General features: G+C 44.8%; 1 pseudogene; it reads left to right on the forward strand.

Annotated features, from left to right (window-relative positions):
* The first annotated feature begins 14,445 nt into the window (after window positions 1-14,445).
* On the forward strand, window positions 14,446-14,564 carry LOC124790626 (annotated as a pseudogene).
* The last annotated feature ends 1,445 nt before the right edge of the window (window positions 14,565-16,009 follow it).

Here is a 16,009-nt window from a genome sequence, read left to right on the forward strand (position 1 = left end):
AAATTTGTGAACCCACATGATGTAAAACATGTCGAATTATCGGTTACTGTGTACTGAATTGGCCAAAACAGCTGAAAATATTTTGCAGTCTTTGAACAACAGTTTGTGTGGTTGCAGCTTTAGTTCGGTAAGGGCAGATGAACTATGTGAAGGTATCAACACACCAATATCTAACGGTTCCACCCTTTTGATCTACGCCAGGGGCCCACAAAATCAATTAACGTCTTTTGGAAGTATTGGCGTAGACGCTGACCACCCACCTCGATTATTTCCACGGGTTGCACATAGCACGTGCCACGTATTACCTACTTGGGTTGTAATATTGTGGTCCATTCCTCACCAGATGAACTGTTGTCAGATTTTAGCTCTTGTTTTGAAAACTCCTAATGCTCACCACCTCTTGAGGAACGACTCTTTTCATGTTATCAAACTGTGCCTTACAGCAAAGCACATCATTCTCAACAACACAATGCTTAACACTCCGCAATTTTAAAATCTTTTCTTTAATAGCGACTAACTGCTCATCTCTATTATTCTCTGTTACCACTGCGGGGGCGTTGCCATCCTACTCTTCATCCAGATCTTTCTCAAGCTTACGGCTTAATCCTTCTGCTACCTGATTATTCTCGAGCTGATACTGAGAGGCCAGAATTCTAGTCGCCACTCAAAAGATTCTTCCCGTCTTTCGCGGTCGGCACTGGACCCAACTTAACACCTAGTTATCTGTTTCCAAGGTAAACTTGGCATGCTCCAGACTGTGCTTGAAAATTTTTCCAAACTAGATAGTACCTTTACGGGCTCTAATTCACATGTAGAAGCTGATAACGTATTCTGTGGGTGTCTCATCGTGTTGTCTGAAAGTGTAATCACGTAGGATTTCAGTTTACTGTACTAGTTTAAAACGTTTCTGGTCGTTGATCGTAAAAAGACCCTTTAGGCAAAGTATCTTGGTTATTACTGCCTGTGGATAAGAGTGTCCCACTTACATTAGTTCCATGTATTGTGTGTGTATTGTGTATTGTACCAGGGACCTAGAAACGACGGAGAGTTGTTGTGCGGTTCGGCCCCCAGTGGACGCCCCTGGGGAAAGTCTCATACCAGACGAGTGTAACCCCAAACGTTTGCGTGGTAGAGTAATTATGGTGTACGTATGCGTACGTGGAGACATTGTTTGCACAGCAATCGCCGAAATAGTGTAACTGAGGTGGGACAAGGGGAACCAGCCCGCATTTACCGAGGCAGTTGGAAAACCGCCTTAAAAACCATCCACAGGCTGGACGGCAAACCGAACCTCGACAATAATCCGCTGGGCGAATTCGTGCCGGGGACCGTCACACCTTCCCGCTCGGGAAGCAGCGCCTTAGACCGAGCGGCTAGCTCGGCGGGCATTTTCATGTCTACTACTAAGTTTATCCTGTGAATTTAAGGGACCCTGCTGGATGATTTGGTTTATTTTTAAAATCAGAAACAATCGGTCGTCACCTGCACATTCTGTTTCTCTACCATGTGGCTGCAGTCAGGGATAGCCGTTTTCTTGGCATAAACTGATCGCATATGGATCCAACTAATGATTCAGAAGGTCTGTCTATAATGTATGTATCCCTTCGCTAGATCTTCTTGTGGGAATAAGTAGTTAACTGAAGTTTTTCTCTGTGTGATGAGCCACGTGTTGGAGCAACTGCTAAACGCACTCCATTTCAAATAAATCTATTAAATGAGCTTCATTTTCCTTCCGTGTGTTATACATTACGTTTTTATTGTTAGTTATTGTACAAATTGCTGGTTTAATTGATTAATTTATGGATTATTTGTGTGACGTGCCAAGCTTTGTGAGTCTAAATTAGATTCACTCCAGTTAAGACCAATGCTTTCACTGCATTTGCTTTTCCTCTCCGTGCGCTGAGAAAAGTATTTTCTTTGACATCCTTGTTTAGAGCGAGGAATCAGTATATCAATTTTGCAACTTTTTCAGTATACAACCCACGTGTTGCACTGCAGCTAGACGTATTCCATATCAAAAACTCTTTAGCTGGATGTTATTTTTCTTCCATATAATGCAGAATGTATCTTTCTTGTTATTCTTGCATAAAATGCTTACGTAATTTATAAATTTCAGAACTTTTTTGTGCAATTAACCACGTGTCGGGAGTCTCAGTTAGACGCGTTCTACAGTAAATGTGGTTCTTCTTTAAAGGAGACCGCATGTAGGTCACAAGTGCTATCTATTCTTGAGTACTGCTCAAATGTTTGGGATCCATACCAGGTCGGGCTAAAAGAAGAGTGCTGACGGCAAAAAGATTCTACTGTCTCTATCTTACCTGCGAGTGAGGACCACCAAGATAAGATACGAGAAATTGGGACTCATACGAAGGCATACAGACAGTCGTATATATATATATATATATATATATATATATATATATATATATATATATATATATATATATATATATATGCCACCAAGATAAGATGCGAGAAATTGGGACTCATACGGATGCATACAGACATATGTATATCCTTCTCGGCAAGTTGTATAACAGCTCCCTTTGCCAGGATTTCCTCCAGATCGAACCCACAGTAGAGTGTCAGTATACCTCCGTTAACCAGGATTTTATTCAACTAAATTACCAGTGAGCTTATAAAATGTGATCAAAATTTTAGTGAAGTAGCATATTTTAAATATTTTAATTAAAATATATCTTGGAACTGTCTTACTAATTATCCTAGTAGAAACTGAATGCTATGTTTCACTACAAGGAAACTTTCTAGTATCGCCAAACTTGCTAATTCCATGTTTGACTACGTTGTTTAATTTAATCAGCTCTGACCTCTTTGAAACATTATTCATTGGTTAATCAATGACAATTACAATCGTATAATTGCCAACTGTAATAAACGAAGAGAACATTTCCGTCTAGAGGAATCTCAAAAATTCGAACTTTACTCCCTCTGTGCACACATATACGCTCTGACGGGATATTTGAACAGTAATATGCATTCAATCAAACATAACCCCAGAATTTGCTCAGTAAACAGTAGACATGCAATTTGCGGCTGGACAGCACTTCGATGAGCATTCTACATAATTACGCATGCCCGATATGCTACCGATACCATTATCAATAAACTTGCAGCAAGAATATAACTGATGTCACTCAGATATTCAGATGACTTCTAAGGGCTGCCTTGTGATACTCTCGTTTCTTTTATCCTGACAGCAGTTGTTACCTTTAGTTTTGAGCTATTCACTACTCTGTGTTGCTTATTCTTGTGTAATCAGAAATATCTTGTATTCTGCAGTTAAGGATGCATCAGTTATATATTAAGTGACTGGAGTAGATTTCGCTTAGACTCTCTTCAGGAACGAGGGAAAAAAAGTTAACTGATATATTACAGAGGTTTTCATTCGAAAAAAAAAGACTCCACTCTTTACGCTATTGTGTGAATTTAGGAAACTTATTTCTTGCATGTCGTAAACTAACAGAACTAACTCCATCTTGTACTTCTAATAAGTAGAGTAAACCCAAAAAAGTCAGATTCAGGATAATACTTGACCCCCCAGCTAAAAATCTTACTTCCAACTTACTTTCTACATCAAAAGTTCTCTTTCAAGACAAATTTCGATGAAATTGGCGATCGTAACCATTACCTCCATTCTTTCCGATATTTCGTCCTTCAGTTATTGAGACGTAAAAAATAAAAAAAACCAAAATTTCCCGTCATATCACTATCTTATTCCATCTCGTCATCTAGCAGCTACGTTCACCAGATGCTGAATGTTCGCTACATCACTATTCGCCTCTCTATAGTTCTAGATCGCTTACATTCTCGCTTATCCTATTCTACTAAGTAATCGTCGATATCTGCCATAATTGGCATGTCATCCGCGAATCTGACTTGCGTAGTGCATGCGATAACGTAAATGTCCCGCCCTATAAGACGTTTTGACATAAGTTTTGTTAATTATACTCTTCCTGGCCTTGACCGCCTCCTCCCCCCTGTGTTCCCCTCCCACCCCACCTTGCACCTCCCTCACCATATCATTCCATTTATTCCTCTTGGAAAACGTTGCAACTTCTTATATTATTGAGAGCTATGCTGGTTAATTGTGAATAAATAGGTAAGTTTGTAATTGGCTAAATGATTCAAATGGCTATGAGCACTATGGGACTTAACTGCTGAGGTCATCAGTCCCCTAGAACTAAGAACTACTTAAACCTAATTAACCTAAGGACATCACACACATCCATGCCCCAGGCAGGATTCGAACCTGCGACCCGGCTGGCAGTTTGTAACTGTCTAGTGGGTAAATGCTACAGAGTTCTTATTAAAAAGGAATTCTCAGCAACCGTTGTAAGTTGATCACTTTGTCATTATTGTCTGCCTTCATCAATATCGTACAACAGTTGGAAAAATATACCGTTTTCCTACTTTCATTAACAAAAAGCAAATGCCGCCTACACAGAATCATACGGTCATCAGTAACATGCGTGGATGGTTTTCATTAAATGACCTGAAGTTCTTACCTTCTATCTGTTTTTCTCCTGCTAGTGAAATAACCTGTATAAATTTTGAAATGCAATGAAAAATAGTCACCAGTGATTTTCATTCCAAAAACTGCTTTCTTACACCTTTCTCACCATCAGGGAATCAATGGTCCCACTCATCCAATGCTAATTTCACCTCGGTTATCTGCTACATTTAGCTTCTATTAGTCACTGGAAATCTTTGACGTCATACATTCCACCAAGCCACGCGGTGCCATGTTTAGCACCTTGGACTCGCATTCGGGAGGACGATGGTTCAAATCTGCGTCAGGCCATCCAGTTTTAGGTTTCTCGTGCCTTCCCTACATCCCTCCAGGCAAATGCCGGGATGGATCCTTAAAAATGACGCGGCCGATTTCCTTCACCATCCTTGAAACTGTCCGAACTTGTGCTTCGTGTCTAATGACCCCTATGTCGACGGGCATTAAAACTTAATCTTCCTTCAGTCCTCAACGCAACAGCTTACCCTCCTCTCCTGGAATCCCTTACCAGCTGATCCAGTTACCTTTCCGCCTCATCCGCAATGAACATTTCTGTATAGCCCATACATCCCACACATTTGATTCCAGCATCCCTACCGTTCACCCCAGGTAATCAACCCTGAAATGCTGCTGAGCAGTACCTCTACATACCGCTGACCCCGTGCACACATATCCTACATATCTTCTTTTAATGCCCATTTGTTCTTTTATGTCTATGAACTTTTCGCTGTATCTGTTCCCTTCATCCTAAATATCATGTCTCCTGTCACCGACTCCAATACAGATATCACTTATACCAAACCATCAGAACAGAGCAATTTCCAACTTCGCAATACCACCTGGCCGTTCTATTCTCAATTTGTCCTTTTCCGCTGTAGACTCAAAGACTAGTTGTTGCGAGAGCGTATATTCACTACTGTTTGGAAAAAGTACCCGTTGGTCTATGGAAAAGGCTTGTACCTTCTCGCCACATGTGGCCGGGCGTTGTCCTGCTGAAATGTGACATGCAGAACGACGTGATGTGATAACAATGAAAATTCAAAAAATGGTTCAAATGGCTCTGAGCACTATGGGACTTAACTTCTATGGTCATCAGTCCCCTAGAACTTACAACTACTTAAACCTAACTAAACGAAGGGCATCACACACATTCACGCCCGAGGCAGGATTCGAACCTGCGACCGTAGCGGTCACGCGGTTCCAGACTGAAGCGCCTAGAACCGCACGGCCACACCGGTCGGCACAATGAAATTTATTCCACCGTTTAGGGACAGAAAACTTCACAAATGATTAGCAATACAGATCTATACCTGCAGTGTGGAAATTCAGTACCGAGTAGAGCCACCACAAGCTGCAATCGGAGCCACTTAATGTCGCGGCATGGCATCAAAGAGTGCATGAAGATACTGCTGGGAATATTCTTCCACGCGGTTTCCAGGCGCGTCCACAAAGCATCAACTGTGGCTGCAGTAGGACCTACACGAACAAGTTTTCAACTGACCATTTCCCAGACATGATCGATGGGCGATATGTCAAATGAATGGTACCCGTTGGTCTATGGAGAAGGCTTGCACCTTCTCGCCACATGAAGCTGGGCGTTGTCTTGCTGAAATAAGACATGCGGAACGACTTGCAGTAGGAGCAGTGCCTCGGGCTGTAAGACCTCCACGATGGACCGGTAACTGTTCAGTTTGCCCTGAAAATGTAGGAGGTGACATCTTATATTATATCCACTGGAAGCCCAAACCATCACATTTGGCGTTTGTGCACTGTGCCGGTCAACAATACAGACTGCAAGATTGCGTTCAACACTGTGGTGTCGAACGCATATGCGGCCATTACTGTAGGACAGTGTCGATGTTCACGTGCCCATTGCAGTCTGCGACGTCGGTGGGTTTTGGTCAACAGCAGCCGATGCAGTTGCATGTGTGTCAATAGTCCAGTCTGCACTGACCCGCCAATGCAACCATGCCCACAGCCGTTGCAGTGCCCCAACGTCACGCCAAGACTCTGGGCAGAGCTGTTGTGTCCGTTAGGGCCAAGAGGACCAGATGGCGGGTATTTTGGACTGTGGTGAACCTGTGTTGTCCAGTACCCTGCCGGACCTCTTCTTCCCACTCGTTACACAGCATGCCCAGTAAGAGTTGTAAGTCACGGAACAAGTGACCCGCCTCTCAGGACATACATACCGATACTCCACCCTATGATGACCGAGACGCATGGTGGCACTTGTCTGCACGTTTCCTTTCCGCCTGATTGCACAGCACCGGCTGAGCTTTGCATAGCATTGACTTGTTGGCTAACACAAAAAGAGCCCTACTTGGACGCCACTTCTCTGACATTTAATCACTTTCCAAGGTTCTGCTGTTCTACACGTCCACTTATATAATTTAATTTTATTTTGAAAACAATAATGGTTTTTTTAACATGTACAAACACCCCGTCTAATAATTTAAAAACAAGTGCATAGTTTATTATTTTAATATCTTAACCCTAGTTTGTACATTTTATATAAACGCTCTCAGGTGAAGAGAGAGACACCCTGGAAGACCTATAAAATACGAATAAAACATACGGTACAAGTAGTAGCGAGATAATGGCAAAATTTCTGGCTGAGTAGAATACTTGTTGTGTAGGGATGACCATGCGGTCATTGTCGATAACGGCTGAAGCCTGGTTTTTGTCAGAACGAGCGACGCTAGTATAACCGGAGAGATTACTGAAACTCGCAGGCACAACAATGGGCTGAACACGGAAGCAGGAAGCCATAGGATGAACGCGGTTGGTCGGCATACGCGCTATTAGCACGCCTCGGAACAAAGGACGACACAACAAAGGTGAACAACGTGGCCGCACCAGCGCGCCTATTGTATTCCCCCATCGCGAACCCTCAGCATCGGCTTTAGAGGCCCGTGGAAGCTTGCGCGCCTTACCGCAATGCCGACCCCCTTGCTACTACGCAGCACTGTTACTGGGGAAGTTGGCTAGCCTCAACTGCCCTCCGATGAGCAGTTTTCATACTCTGCGCCTCATGATAGTACTCACAGCAATTGCTGGGCGTCGAATAGTGCACTCTCTGAAGCGACGGTGGGTCCCTATCTATGGTTTTTAAACTGAAATCATCGCTTCTAGACTTAGCTTGTCTTACTACCGCACAACTCTGTAGTATGGGGAGGGCATGTTCGGTAATCATCGACATTTACAAAAAAAAAAAAAAAAATCAAATGTATGACAAATCTTATGGGACTTAACTGCTAAGGTCATCAGTCCCTAAGCCCACACACTACTTAACCTCAATTATCCAAGGACAAACACACACACACACACCCATGCCAGAGGGAGGACTCGAACCTCCGCCGGGACCAGCCGCACAGCCGATGACTGCAGCGCCTTAGATCGCTCGGCTAATCCCGCGCGGCCGACATTTACAAAAAATATCGTTGTTAGGAGTTTAAACGTAGATATTCCAACATGCACCGCAGGGAAAAATTGCGACACCAAGAAGGAGTTTAGCGACATAAACGAAAGCCGACAGGTGTGTTCCTGTGGCTGAAAGATTACATCCGTTCAGATTTCACGCCAGTCGCATAAGATTGGTGCCATTAGTGCCACTATGTGGATTCAAATCACGTTCGCGTTAAATACACGCTGTAAGTGTTACTTATCCTTGAGATAAAACGTGGATAGCTGGCATTAGTCAAGAATGCCTTTGAGGCGACAAGGACGCCATTACCAACACGTCACTGAGCTTGAACGAGGTTGTGTAACAAGGCTACGAGAAGATTGACGTTCCTTCCGAACTGTTGCAGAAAGTGTTGGTGGGAATGCAGCCACTGTATGTGATCAAAAATGGTTCAAATGGCTCTGAGCACTATGGGACTCAACTGCTGAGGTCATTAGTCCCCTAGAACTTAGAACTAGTTAAACCTAACTAACCTAAGGACATCACATACATCCATGCCCGAGGCAGGATTCGAACCTGCGACCGTAACGGTCTCGCGCTTCCAGACTGCAGCGCCAGAACCGCGCGGCCACTTTGGCCGGCTTGTATGTGATCGGTGGCAGCGGTGGTAACGAGGGCATACGGCTGCAAAAGCACCGGACTCTGGACGGCCACGTAGTAATAACAAGAGGGAAGAACATCGTATTTTGTGAATGGCTGTGGCGCCTCGTAATTGCTTCTACAGGAGCATCAGTGACACAACTAAGTGTTACAGATTGGTTTACTTCAAGGACATCTCTGAGACAGGCGATCTGTATTGTACTTTCCAGTGATTCCAAACCACTGCCACTGGAGAGTCGCGCGGGGTCAAGCGAGAGCTCATTGGAGGACAGCGTGAAGATTCGTTGTATTTTCTGATGAAAGATGTTTCTGACTCGTTGGCAGTGATGGATGTGTGCTGGTTATAAGGAGGTCAGTCTAAGGTGTTCAACAAACCTGTCTCTGTGCTAGACAACGGTCCTAAACCAGTAGTTACGCTGTGGAGTGTGATATTGTGGTTATCTCAGGCGCTCTGGCCTCAAATTTGTACGTCACTCTGGTGGTTCGACCTTTTGTGCTGCCATTCATGAACAGTATTCCCAGTAGTGATTTCCAACAGAACAACTCTCACCCACATACCACTGTTGTAACCCAACATGCTCTACGGAATGTCGACATGCTGCATTGGCTTGCTCGATCACCAGATCTGTCTTTAATCGAGCACTTTTGGGATGCATCGGACGACAGATCCAGCATCATCCATTAGACCTTATTAATCGTCCCTCTATTGACCGACCAAGTGCAACAGGCATAGAACTCCATCCCACACATTGTGATCCAGTAGTTGTACAAAACAATGATTGTCCTTTGCATGCTTGCATTCAGTGTTCTGGCGGTTGCACCTGTTATTGATGTACCAGCATTTCACATTTGGAATGCCTTATATCTCGCTTACATTAAGCTGTGACCTTGCAATGTTAATCACTTAAACACCTTACCTACTAAATGCGTTCCCTAAATTTCATTACTCTACAGTAATCATTTTTTTGGCGTTGCTATTATTTCGTCCGATAGTGTATTTGTAACATCATTGTGTCGGTGGTGAAGATAAAATATCGAATTTGGCAAAAATACCAATCTACTTTTTACTGCTATGAATAATTTTTGACGTATCACTCTTCGGACGAATTTTTTCGTTGACAAAATACCATCAGATTTGAATCGTTAATAACTGCAGGACTAAAAGTTCGAAAGCAATGGTTAAGCCAAGAAGTGATAGATTAGATCTGTGCGTGATTGTTGCACGGTATTTGTTTTTCCTGCCACGTCATGGTACCAGTTTGGCCAAAGGCGCGTGATTGTTACGAACTTGTTTTGCGGGAAGTTACATATTCGTGTAGCGTGGAAAAGCGTTTAGCCGAGATGTTTATTTCGGATGTCGTTCTGAACAGCTTGAGGAACACTACTAGGACGATAAAAATGTTCCCTGAAGTCATATTCGATAATAAATTGAAAATTGCAAAATAGTGAAGTATATCGTCTCATATAACACGTAAACTTGCATCGAAAGGAATTCAAAGAGACTAAAAAGTGCAGTGACGAGTGAATGTGAGAGTTTAGCAGCGTCGAGAAGGAAACAGTGCAAAGCGATTGCATAACTGGCCCAGTGGGCTTACAACGTTCAGCGGCAATCCGAACTTCGGATTTATCTGTTTCGTAACCATTATACACTCCTGGAAATTGAAATAAGAACACCGTGAATTCATTGTCCCAGGAAGGGGAAACGTTATTGACACATTCCTGGGGTCAGATACATCACATGATCACACTGACAGACCCACAGGCACATAGACACAGGCAACAGAGCATGCACAATGTCGGCACTAGTACAGTGTATATCCACCTTTCGCAGCAATGCAGGCTGCTATTCTCCCATGGAGACGATCGTAGAGATGCTGGATGTAGTCCTGTGGAACATGCCATTTCCACCTGGCGCCTCAGTTGGACCAGCGTTCGTGCTGGACGTGCAGACCGCGTGAGACGACGCTTCATCCAGTCCCAAACATGCTCAATGGGGGACAGATCCGAAGATCTTGCTGGCCAGGGTAGTTGACTTACACCTTCTAGAGCACGTTGGGTGGCACGGGATACATGCGGACGTACATTGTCCTGTTGGAACAGCAAGTTCCCTTGCCGGTCTAGGAATGGTAGAACGATGGGTTCGATGACGGTTTGGATGTACCGTGCACTATTCAGTGTCCCCTCGACGATCACCAGTGGTGTACGGCCAGTGTAGGAGATCGCTCCCCACACCATGATGCCGGGTGTTGGCCCTGTGTGCCTCGGTCGTATGCAGTCCTTATTGTGGCGCTTACCTACACGGCGCCAAACACGCATACGACCATCATTGGCACCAAGGCAGAAGCGACTCTCATCGCTGAAGACGACACGTCTCCATTCGTCCCTCCATTCACGCCTGTCGCGACACCACTGGAGGCGGGCTGCACGATGTTGGGGCGTGAGCGGAAGACGGCCTAACGATGTGCGGGACCGTAGCCCAGCTTCATGGAGACGGTTGCGAATGGTCCTCGCCGATACCCCAGGAGCAACAGTGTCCCTAATTTGCTGGGAAGTGGCGGTGCGGTCCCCTACGGCACTGCGTAGGATCCTACGGTCTTGGCGTGCATCCGTGCGTCGCTGCGGTCCGGTCCCAGGTCGACGGGCACGTGCACCTTCCGCCGACCACTGGCGATAACATCGATGTACTGTGGAGACCTCACGCCCCACGTGTTGAGCAATTCGGCGGTACGTCCACCCGGCCTCCCGCATGCCCACTATACGCCCTCGCTCAAAGTCCGTCAACTGCACATACGGTTCACGTCCACGCTGTCGCGGCATGCTACCAGTGTTAAAGACTGCGATGGAGCTCCGTATGCCACGGCAAACTGGCTGACACTGACGGCGGCGGTGCACAACTGCTGCGCAGCTAGCGCCATTCGACGGCCAACACCGCGGTTCCTGGTGTGTCCGCTGTGCCGTGCGTGTGATCATTGCTTGTACAGCCCTCTCGCAGTGTCCGGAGCAAGTATGGTGGGTCTGACACACCGGTGTCAATGTGTTCTTTTTTCCATTTCCAGGAGTGTACTATTCAGAGAGGACCACTGTATAAAAGAGATTGATAATGTAATTGCTTGATAATATGAAATTATTATGATTCTATCCCAACGTTCTCACGAAAAACCTCTGGTGCGTGACGAACTGCGTGCACAGAAATTTTATCTTTATTCAACCCTTTCGTGATTAACGGGACACCTGTCCCACTGAAGTAATAAGGAGTTTTGAGAGTTGGTTCGTATAGATCTCTGTCTAGCGTTGCGATGTAGGGAGATACTTTCGGATTGGACAAAAATACAACGGACAACGGGGTGGATTTACAAGAAGACTGAACGATCAAATGGGGTGGCACGTATTCATAGTTGGCACAATGTGTCGATTCTCGAAAGTTAGATCAAGTCACTTTCTTCTCCATTCCAAGAACATCGGCAGTAACTGTGTTGTCTTATACACCACAGTCATTGCTTTAAAACGTTACTACACGCCTCAGTAATTGAGCTTATTTGCCCATAATTTGCAAATGGTGGTACTATAGATCCCAGAAATCTTCATAGAATGTGGAAAACGCTAGTGTGTGGTACGTCAAAGCCACCTTCAAATGTTGCGCTGTAAACTTACGTCTGATATTTCACTTTCTCACTGTTAGGAGTCCGCAGCTCGTGGTCTTGCGGTAGCGTTCTATTTTCCAGAGCACGGGTTCCCGAGTTCGATACCCGGTGGGGTAGGGGATTTATCACCTGCCCCGTGATGACTGGATGTTGTGGTGTTGTCTTCCTCATCATTCATTCCCATTACCGTCGGAGGAAGGCAACGGCCAACTACCTCCATTACGACCTTGCCTAGTCTGGGGGTGCTGGTCTCCCGAATCGTTCCCCTATGCTCCGTCTAGGAGCATGGGACTTTATTTCCATCCTCATTGTGAGGAGAATAAATGTCTTTTGGTACTGATTCGTCATATTTTTCCATAATTACACACCGATAAAATCATTTAATATTAGTTTCACATGGATGTTGTTAGATTTGTTGGCCACATCTATCCATTCTCACCTAATTTCAGAAGCGATCAGCTGAAAAAATTTTTGCACTGAAAGTGTATTATTTATCACACTGGAAGACAGTTTTTTATCTTTCATTTCTGAAATATATGCAAAATAATTTTAACTGTGAAAGGATTAAACGAATTATTTTTATGTACGTGTCTGAACACAACAGTGCAACACATCTGAACTTGCGAAATCACTCCATGGTGGAAGGGGGAGCGGGTGGGGGGATGGAGGGGGAGCAATGTTTTTAGCAATGGCTAAACAAATAAAAGTATTACCGTTATGTACGATGTCGTTGTTGTGGTGGTGTTCAGGCCAAAGGCAGGTTTGATGCAGCTCTCCATGATACTCTATCCTGTGCAAGCAATGGTCAACTCAATTTCCTTGATGTGTCGGTAATTAAACGGGTGGAGGAGACGCTGGGCCTCAAGGTATAGAGAACGAACACTCACAAAAATGGTTCAAATGGCTCTGAGCACTATGGGACTTAACATCTTAGGTCATCAGTCCCCTAGAACTTAGAACTACTTAAACCTAACTAACATAAGGCCATCACAAACATCAATGTCCGAGGCAGGATTCGAACCTGCGACCGTAGCAGTCCCGCGCTTCCGGACTGTAGCGCCTAGAATCGCACGGCCACCGCGGCCGGCGAACACTCACACGGACTGATACATTAACAAGGAATCCAACCATCATCCGAGGCAAAAAAGAGGCGTCATGAAAACCTTTGTGGACCGAGCCAACAAAATCTGCGAGCCAGCTTACTTACAAGATGAACTGAATCACCTACGGTCAGCCTTCATGAAAAGCGGATATACCAGCAAGGAAATCGATCGAGCCCTCCATCACAGAAGAAAAGAAGCCAGAAGTCCAAAGCAACAACGGTCACCTATTGGGAAAGGTTTCCTACTGTTCATTGATAAGGTCACGGACCGTATCGAGAAAGTTCTGGCCAAGTACGGGATCGAAACAATCTTCAGACCCACCAAGAAGATTGAGGAATATTTAAGAACAGCAAAAGACGCCCGACATCTCCTAGCAACACCTGGGGTATACAAAATTCGATATAGTTGTGTACAAGTATATATTGGAACAACGGAGAGAAGTGTGAACACCCTCTTAGCCGAACATAAAAGAAACTGTCGCTTATGGCTCATCGAAAAATCGGCAGTACCTGAGCATGTTGTTCGAGATGGGAATCACGAAATTAAATTTAATGAGACAAGCGTTCTAGCACGAACATCCTATTATCATGCGCGCATGTATAGAGAAGCAATAGAAATTCACAAACACCATAACAATTTTAATAGAGAAGGGGAAGTTTTAAAGTTGGAATAAATATGGATGTCGACGTTGCGCCAGCAGAATGACAATCGATTACTCTTAATCGAGAATGATCACACCTTTCAAAGACAGGCATGCCGTCGGCATCACGTGACGAATGGTGGTGCCCTCTATGCGCTCTATAAGAGCGAGAGTACCTGGAGCCTCAGTGGCAGTAGGCGGACGACGTCAGAAGATGTCTCCCGGAGATGCAGACGAAACGTCAGGTGGAAATTTTATACATCGACCACGGCCTCTCAGCTCGGAAGTTTCAACTGAAGACAACACCGGCCGTGAAAGCCTACGTTGTATGATAGCTCACTTAGTTGTGTTCAAGAGAGTAACAGCAACAAGTTAAAATTATTCCCATACAATATTATTTTCTTTTGTCATGTACATGCACTTAAACCAACTGTGTACAATAAACTGTCCGGCCAACGTAGCTGAGTGTGGCCAACGGCCATACAGTGTTGAATACCCCGATTCTCGTCAGATCACCGAAGATAAGCAACATTGGGCCAGGTTAGAACTTGGATGGGTGACCGCCTAGGGACACCGGGTACTGTTGACTCATTCTTTGCCGGCACAGTAGCTCAGTGTGTTCGGTCAGAGGGCTGTGTGCTCTCTGTAATAAAAGAGATTGAGTCAAGAAATGAAGGATCAACTTGAACGGTTGTCTTGTGACGTCCGCCCAGACCAAACACAACGAACTTCATCGAACAAAGTGAAAAAAAAGAAACAAGAAAAAAAGTGGTCAGCGAGACAGAATGTCAATACTAAAGGCCCGGGTTCAATTCCCGGCTGGGTCGGAGATTTTCTCCACTCAGGGAGTGGATATTGTGTTGTCCTTATCACCATCATTTCATCCCCATCGACGCGCAAATCGCCGAAGTGGTGTCAAATCGAAATACTTGCACCTGGCTAACGGTCTACCCGACGGGAGGCCCTAGTCACACGATATTTATTTACCAACAAATTTAAATCAAGTTTCTATCAGTTTTTGGTAGGGAAATGAAAACTAAAATATCTAGTGTTTGTTGGAACATGATGCCTATAACCTGCAGTGTTCAGATGAATCTTCTAGTCACCGAAAGTTCGTTTAAGTGAGGTGTTTAAGTGACTGCCAGCTTTTCTGTACTCACAAATTTCAGCTTATAAACGATTTTCAGGCGAAATGTAAACCTGTTGATTATGCGGAGCGATAAGCTTCCTCGGTCAGTGATCTGGTGTCGTCCACTCTGTGACATACACACGATTTTCTAGAGCACCCCAAACAGAAATCTGCTGGTTTTAAATCGAGTAACCGGGTGTGTCATCCCTGAAGACCACGGCATGCTAACGATCTTCCAGAAAAGCTGTTTTTCAGTGGCTGCACATCATTCCAGAATGGGCTAGGAGATTATCGTACTGCCTCAGCATACGACCTCTAATGACAAGAATGAAATTTTCAGGGTGTCCACCTAAATGGCCGGTAAAAGCTCGATTCATTTCAGTTGTCAGACTACCTGCGACGTAGTGTGGACCAAAGATTTTTGTGTCCAAGGATTTCATATCACATGTTAATAGCGACTGTGCCAGTGAGAGGTAGTGTGGGTGAACTTATGTCTGCGTACATTCGCCATACAATTACACGGCTACAGAAACTATTCGGATGCTGACTTGAAGATCGTGATGTATTGCAACCAAAGTAAACACCTCCATCTCATCCCGACTTGTTGGTCTTCGTTTATTGCAGCCGCACCGCCTCAAACTACTTGTAACTCGAAGTCGTTGTTTAGAACGTTACGATACAGTTGCTGATGGAGCTCTTCGACGAGAATATCTCACGGCTTAAGCCACGGCTCCTTCACTGGCTTCGTAAGTGCATTCTGCGAGCATCAGCCCACGTGTCAATGATCTCGTTGCACGTTTATGCCATGTTTGTACCTCATCAGAAGCCACGAGAGACCAACCATCGTTGTTTTGCACATTTCGACCTGCCTTGTCTACAGCAGTCTATGAATCCGATGTACAGTG

The sequence above is a fragment of the Schistocerca piceifrons genome, chromosome 3 (genome assembly GCF_021461385.2).
Source record: "Schistocerca piceifrons isolate TAMUIC-IGC-003096 chromosome 3, iqSchPice1.1, whole genome shotgun sequence".
Classification (NCBI taxonomy): domain Eukaryota; kingdom Metazoa; phylum Arthropoda; class Insecta; order Orthoptera; family Acrididae; genus Schistocerca; species Schistocerca piceifrons.